Source organism: Mustela nigripes, chromosome 13, assembly GCF_022355385.1.
Source record: "Mustela nigripes isolate SB6536 chromosome 13, MUSNIG.SB6536, whole genome shotgun sequence".
NCBI classification, from domain to species: Eukaryota; Metazoa; Chordata; class Mammalia; order Carnivora; family Mustelidae; genus Mustela; species Mustela nigripes.
In genome coordinates this window covers 51,590,990-51,599,277 of record NC_081569.1, presented here as the reverse complement: position 1 = coordinate 51,599,277, position 8,288 = coordinate 51,590,990, and the positions used below count along the sequence as shown (strand labels likewise).

The window sequence follows — 8,288 nt, the reverse complement described above, 5'->3', positions numbered from 1 at the left end:
TCAGACCTAATTTACAGGTTGTTTTTAGATGTTATGAATAGCAGAAATGGTATTATTATATGTTATTTGAAAAATAAACAAAAATTCAAGATTAAAATGTTCTTTCTTAGATTATGCTATCCTCTGTTAGAATACTAATTCTTAGTATGATGAATTTACATTCACATGATTGGTAGTGGTTGTATACTCCACAGGTATAGTGGTAGCAGGCTTAAAATGGTAGATGATGAATTTGTTCAGGATATGTTAAAATTGAGGTACCTAAGTAGGGGTGGGTCAGTGTGTAATGGAATGTTTAGTTTTAGGGCTCCCCCCAAAAAGTGGTCAACATAATCAGGAAAAAGATATCTTTTTGTGCAGTCTTTTTATAGCTACCTTTATGTCTTTGTTTCTTAGTGTATAGATAGCAGGATTCAAGACCAGGGTGATAGCAAAGTCCACAATGAAGAGACTTTTATCAATTGAAGGTGGAGGAGAAGGCCAGACATACCATGCATGGAGTGAAAAACAAAAAACCCACAGTGATGTGAGCTGACAAAGTAGCAAATGCCTTGGATAATTTTCCTGAAGAATGTTTCCAGACTGTGATCAAAATGAACGAATAGTATTAGCAGGAAATACGAAAAGTACTAGCAGGAAGAAGATGACCGTGCTCACGAAGCCACTGTTGGCAGTAACAATAAACTCAAACTTGGTTGCATCTGTACATGCAAGTTTTATGATCTTAGGAAAGTCATAGTAAAAGCTGTCCACTTTATTAGGCCCACAAAAAGGCAACTTTATAACAAATAAAAACTGAGACAGCATGGATCACCCCAGTTACCCATCCAGTGATTACGCATGAAATACATGTTTTATAATTCATGATTTTTAAGTAGTGAAGAGGCTTACAGATTGCTGTACACCTATCAAATGCCATGGCTATGAGTAACACCATCTCCACACCTCCTATGATGTGAATAAAACATATCTGTGCCATACAACCTTGGAAAGAAATTACTTTGTATTCATTTAAGAGGTCTTTGATTATCTTGGGAACTGTGGTAGAGGAAAGACCCACATCAATGAGGGACAGGTTGGCCAGCAGGAAATACATGGGAGAATGTAGGTGAGAATCAAAAATTACCAAAAACAAAATAAAAAGGTTTCCCAAGAGGACCCCTAAATAGAGCAACAAACATATCAAGATGAGAAAAAGTTTTTTCTCCCAAGAACAAGAAAGTGCCAGTAACACAATCTCAGTGACCACAGAGTCATTTAGTCCACACATTGACTGGTACAGGAGAGCTGACTTTCAAGTGACCCGAGAATGAAAACTTAAAAGAGTAAGTATCACTGGCAGAAACATAGATCCACTAATTGCCTTTCTAATTAAGTTAGATATAATTGACTGAGAGGAGAAAAACAAAGAATTTGGAGGAAATAAGGTTAGCAGCAAATTTACTATATAAAGGGGGATTTATGAGGGAAATATATGACTATAAATTTTGAAGATAGAAACAAAGGGGCTACTTTAATTTTCACCCCATACTTAAATATTTTTTCCTCAAAGATTTCTAGATCATTATCTAGAATCCATGACCATTGCCCTAAGTGTTTTTTTTTAATCCCACATAATATTACATAAATATCTAATTCTCTATTCTCTTACCTGAAACTTTCTTAGTCCCTTAAATTTTCCCTTCTTGTAAAGCAGATGAACATAGGGGAAGGGAAGGAAAAATAAAATAAGATGAAAACAGAGAAGGAGGCAGAGCAAAGAGATTCTTAACTACAGAAAACAAACTGAGGTTTGCTGGAGGGTAAGAGGGAAAGGGGCTGGAGTAATTGGTTGATGGGCTTTAAGGAGGGCACTCGAAGTAGTGAGCACTAGGTGATGTATGCAACTGATGAATCACTAAACTCTACCTCTGAAATGAATAATATAGTATATGTTAATTAAATTGAATTTATATAAAAAATTAAATTTTTTTTTTCATTCTTCACTGGGCTTATAGAGACCACCATGACAAAATTACTTTCTATATCCCATCACTCACTATATTGGGCTTTTAAGTTTAAATGGAATTCAGGTGCACAGGCTTAATATTAATACTAAGTTTATGACATGATTGTCACCATTGGTCCAAGACCACTTTTATAGTAAATTTATTAGTTAATGACAAGCTAAAAATAAAATAAAATATTGTATATCTGAGAGTAAAGAAGAGTTAATTTAATTATAAATAATTATTCTAATGATCACAAATAACAGATATGAGTCTCCTATAATTAGGGAATTGTGTTAAGTGTATTATTTTTTTCAAACCTCCTAATGACTGTATAAGATAGGTTCAGTTTTATTATCCCCACTTCACAAATGAAACTGTGTATGAGAAAGATGAGGTGGCAAAACTAGGAGTGGTATATCTAGAGTTTTACAACTTGAGAATGTATTCTAACCAATGTTATGTGCTTTTCAAGGCTAGCACTCCCAAGTACATTCTAACCCTCCAAGGATAAAGATGCATTGATCTTTTTCCTACATCTGAAATTTTTACTTCCCTTAATGTGTTGCAAATAGCATTTCTCCTTCAAAAATCAAATCTTTCAAGGATGGGGAGGGGGTTATCCTTATTTTCCCTTTACTCTCTAAAAGCCCTTCACAGGTGAGTTTACCTTAACTTACACATTGTATTTACTGAACAAGCCAAAACAAGCCACTAGTTCCAGAAAATTCTTTTAGAGAAGTTACCAGGAATTTAGTACACAATGGTCTACACATAAAAATGTCACATATAATGAACAATTTTTAGCCTTTACCTTACATACTTGTTCTCCAAATTTGGTACTGTTGATCTTGAATTGTTTTTGAAATGTCTTCTGTCATCCGTTGCTGTTATCCGTATTGGCTGCCTATCCCAAAGCATTTTCCATACAGTTTGTGATAAGAGAACACCTATCTGTTTAGGCATTTGATGGCAATTTCTGAGTTTTGGAAGAATGTAGGTTCTTATCTTAGCTCTGGGACGAAATATGATAATCTATGTACCTTGGCCATGGATTGGTATAAGAGGGGCATGTAGCTATTTTGATGAGATAAAGAACAATGCCTTTTGTGGAAGGTTTTCTTTCCCAGATTAAAAGATCTTTAGAAAGATTAATGTAGAGAAGTCTTTTTTGGGGGGGCTCTTTTATCCTTGCATTCAAGATTAATGTGATGCTCAAAGATGCAGCACTCATGACCTTTGAGTACCTACGTGTTAAAGAAGATATTATGAACAGATAGAAAAATAATCCTGTCTAAAAGGTCTTTGATGTCAGAAAAAGATCTACCTTCTGATATTCTGTTGAGAAAAATAAAAACTTACTTTAAGAGACTGTAACTCAGGCAATGTTAATTTGAAGCTAGATGCATTTTTAATCTCTCTTGGTTTTTCTCCTATATTTCTAACTTCTTTTTTTTTTTTTTAAAGATCTTATTTATTTGACAGAGAGACACAATGGGAGAGGGAACAGGAGGAGGGGGAGTGGAAGAGGGAGAAGCAGGCTTCTGTGCCACTCCAGCCAGATAGCCCAATGCAGGGCTTGATCCCAGGATCCTGGGATAATGACTTGAGCCAAAGGCAGATGCTTAACAACTGAGCCATATAGGCATCCCTATTTCTAACTTCTTTTTTGTATATTTCACTGATGCATGGATTCTCTCTCCCACCCCTACCAGCCAGATTATGAAAGGTTTCCCTATCTATAGCTCTATTCCTGGACTCTAGCATAATAAACCCAAGACTTTACTGTAGTACATAAAGGGACATCCCTCAAACACTTCAAAGTTAAAATGTGCAAGGGTGAACTCATGATTTCATCCTCTTTTTAATGCTTTAGGAAATATCATGAGTGTTCTCTCTGATGCTTAATCCAGGAGTCTTTGAGACACCATTTATCCTCTCTCGTTTCTTATACCAGAAGGAAAATTACACTTCCTGAATAGTTCTGTTTTGTTTCTTCCTCTTCATTTCCACTGTCAGTTTTATTTCAGGTCTATTTTTTTTTCTAATTAATGACGATAAAGGCTTCTGAATGATCTCTCTGCCTTCAATATTACCTACGTTTCATACTTTCTACACTCTGCTTTGAGATTTGTCTATCTAAAGATCAAATATGGTGTTATACACAACTAATGAATCCTTGAATACTACATCAAAAACTAATGATGACTATATGTTGGCTAATTAAATATATTAAATAAAGATCAAATATGGTCATGTAACTCTCCTATTTCATTTTCTGGTTCTATCATTGTGGATATGTTAAAATCTAGTAGCATATCACATCAAGCTCTTTATACACTTGATCTTAGCCAAAAGGCCGAGAAGTGATAAACTGAATGTGTTACTCACTGTTTTCACACTTCTCTGCTCTTGCATATACTGTCATCTCTGTTATTCCCGGTCATTACAAAGAGGAAACATATTTGCTTAAAAAGCCTGATGGACTTGGTTGCCATTCTAGATCTGCCACATATGATCTATATAGACTAGTATATACTAGCCAATTATGCTGATGGTTATTTATTTGTCTATAAATTGAGAGGTGTCTAACTTACATCTCCAGATTTAAAAAAAATATTTAATTTTATTTTTTTCAGTGTTCCAAAATTCATTCTTTATGCACCACATCCAGTGCTCCATGCAATACAGGCCCTCCATAATACCCACCACCAGGCTCACCCAAACCCCCCTCCAGAACCTCCAGCTTGTTTCTCAGTCTGAAAAACATCTCCAGATGTTTTGAAGATTTGCGAGTACATGGGTAAAACTATCTGGTAGAAATGTTAATTCCACTTTCCTTTATCCTTCAAAACTGAGATTAAATACAAGCTACTCTGGAGTATTCATTTATAACCCTAAGCAGAGTAGTATCTCTGAACTACTGTTATATCTTGTACCTTTTTAAAAATAAAATATATAATAATATCTTTATAATATAACATATTATATTATAATTTATTTGAGAAAAAGGGATTTTAGCCAATTTGTATATCCCAGTAGTTAGCACAATTTCTGGCACAAGGTAGGCATTATCAAATGATAGTCTTCATTGACATTCAAGAAGACATGGTAGGCAAAATCAGGGCATAGAAGCTACTGTAAGATATTTGGTGGAGAATAAATCTTCATCAAATGACTTTGAGGTTTGAACTCATCAGCACCGGCTTGCTGATGGAGAATGGAAACCAATCTCCATCAGCAACCTCCTTGTCATGACATCATTCTCACAGAGTGACCTCAGCACCTCACAGTCACGAGTCAATCCTAAATCTAATGCAGTAAAACTGGAAAAAGTACAAACTTTCCTCTTTATTTTTTGCCTCAGACAAAATGTGTATAGTCATTACAGAGTATCTGGAACTGTCCTCAAATTATAGTAAAATAATAAAGCATCCTAAAGACATATTGCTAAACTGAAAACATCACTGGATATTTGGGGAAAATTCAGTAATTTGAAAGAGCAGTATACTTTTTAAGCTTAAGCCTCCAATGGAAAGCTGTTTGGTACATGAAGCAGGAAGAGAACTTTTAAACACACTTGAGTCTATGTTCAGAAGAGTTTTTGAACACATGACATAGATTAGCACTTCAGATAAACTAAACTGAAAAAGTAATTTGTTAAGTTAAAAAAAAAGATTTTAAAATAACATACAATGTAAATGTATGTATAGAAATATTTAGGCTTTATACTATCTTTAGTTTGTGTTTTTTTAAGTGATTTTATTTTTTCCTGAATATGAACTCTTATTTTCTATATTTTATAAGTAACATTTTAAGAGAGAATTTGAAATTAGTTGGGAGAAGGGGGGTGGGATTATGGACATTGGGGAGGGTATGTGCTTTGGTGAGTGCTGTGAAGTGTGTAAACCTGGCGATTCAGACCTGTACCCTTGGGGATAAAAATATATGTTTATAAAAAAATTAAAAATTAAAAAAAATAATAATAATAAAATATTTTTTTCTCTTTTTTAATTTATATTTTACTTTTTATAAAAAAAATAAAAAATTAAAAAAATAATAATAATAAAATAAATTTTTTTCTCTTTTTTTTAAATTTATTTTTTATTTTTTATAAACATATATTTTTATCCCCAGGGGTACAGGTCTGTGAATCGCCAGGTTTACACACTTCACAGCACTCACCAAAGCACATACCATCCCCAATGTCCATAATCCCACCTGCTTCTCCCAAACCCCCTCCCCCCAGCAACCCTCAGTTTGTTTTGTGAGATTAAGAGTCACTTATGGTTTGTCTCCCTCCCAATCCCATCTTGTTTCATTTATTCTTCTCGTACCCACTTAAGCCCCCATGTTGCATCACCACTTCCTCATATCAGGGAGATCATATGATAGTTGTCTTTCTCTGTTTGACTTATTTCCCTAAGCATGATATGCTCTAGTTCCATCCATGTTGTCGCAAATGGCAAGATTTCGTTTCTTTTGATGGCTGCATAGTATTCCATTGTGTATATATACCACATCTTCTTGATCCATTCATCTGTTGATGGACATCTAGGTTCTTTCCATAGTTTGGCTGTTGTAGACATTGCTGCTATAAACATTCGGGTGCACGTGCCCCTTTGGATCACTATGTTTGTATCTTTAGGGTAAATACCCAATAGTGCAATTGTTGGGTCATAGGGCAGTTCTATTTTCAACATTTTGAGGACCCTCCATGCTGTTTTCGAGAGGGGCTGCACCAGCTTGCATTCCCACCAACAGTGTAGGAGGGTTCCCCTTTCTCCACATCCTCACCAGCATCTGTCATTTCCTGACTTGTTGATTTTAGCCATTCTGACTGGTGTGAGGTGATATCTCATTGTGGTTTTGATTTGTATTTCCCTGATGCTGAGTGATATGGAGCACTTTTTCATGTGTCTGTTGGCCATCTGGATGTCTTCTTTGCAGAAATGTCTGTTCATGTCCTCTGCCCATTTCTTGATTGGATTATTTGTTCTTTGGGTGTTGAGTTTGCTAAGTTCTTTATAGATTCTGGACACTAGTCCTTTATCTGCTATGTCGTTTGCAAATATCTTCTCCCATTCTGTCAGTTGTCTTTTGATTTTTGTTAACTGTTTCCTTTGCTGTGCAAAAGATTTTGATCTTGATGAAATCCCAATAGTTCATTTTTGCCCTTGCTTCCCTTGCCTTTGGCATTGTTCCTAGGAAGATGTTGCTGCAGCTGAGGTCGAAGAAGTTGCTGCCTGTGTTCTCCTCAAGGATTTTGATGGATTCCTTTCTCACATTGAGGTCCTTCATCCATTTTGAGTCTATTTTTGTGTGTGGTGTAAGGAAATGGTCCAATTTCATTTTTCTGCATGTGGCTGTCCAGTTTTTCCAGGACCATTTATTGAAGAGGCTGTCTTTTTTCCATTGGACATTCTTTCCTGCTTTGTCGAAGATTAGTTGACCATAGAGTTGAGGGTCTATTTCTGGGCTCTCTATTTTGTTCCATTGATCTATGTGTCTGTTTTTGTGCCAGTACCATGATGTCTTGATGAAGACAGCTTTATAATAGAGCTTGAAGTCTGGAATTGTGATGCCACCAACGTTGGCTTTCTTTTTCAATATCCCTTTGGCTATTCGAGGTCTTTTCTGGTTCCATATAAATTTTAGCATTATTTGTTCCATTTCTTTGAAAAAAAGGATGATATTTTGGTAGGAATGGCATTAAATGTGTAGATTGCTTTAGGTAGCATAGACATTTTCACAATATTTATTCTTCCAATCCAGGAGCATGGAACATTTTTCCATTTCATTGTGTCTTCCTCAATTTCTTTCATGAGTACTTTATAGTTTTCTGAGTATAGATTCTTAGCCTCTTTGGTTAGGTTTATTCCTAAGTATCTTATAGTTTTGGGTGCAATTGTGAATGCTATTGACTCCTTAATTTCTCTTTCTTCTGTCTTGTTGTTGGTGTACAGAAATGCAAATGATTCCTGTGCATTGATTTTATATCCTGACACTTTACTAAATTCCTTTACAAGTTCTAGCAGTTTTGGAGCGGAGTCTTTTGGGTTTTCCACATATAGTATCATATCATATGCAAAGAGTGATAGTTTGACTTCTTTGCTGATTTGTATGCCTTTAATTTCCTATTGTTGTCTGATTGCTTAGGCTAGGACTTCTAGTACTATGTTGAATAGCAGTGGTGATAATGGACATCCCTGCCATGTTCCTGACCTTAGCGGGAAAGCTTTCAGTTTTATCCATTGAGAATGATATTTGCGGTGGGTTTTACATAAATGGGCTTTGATG

General features: G+C 35.4%; 1 pseudogene; it reads right to left on the bottom strand.

The window, feature by feature from the left end:
* Nucleotides 1–333: 333 nt before the first annotated feature.
* On the bottom strand, nucleotides 334–1,270 carry LOC131998653 (olfactory receptor 4F15-like; annotated as a pseudogene).
* Nucleotides 1,271–8,288: the final 7,018 nt, after the last annotated feature.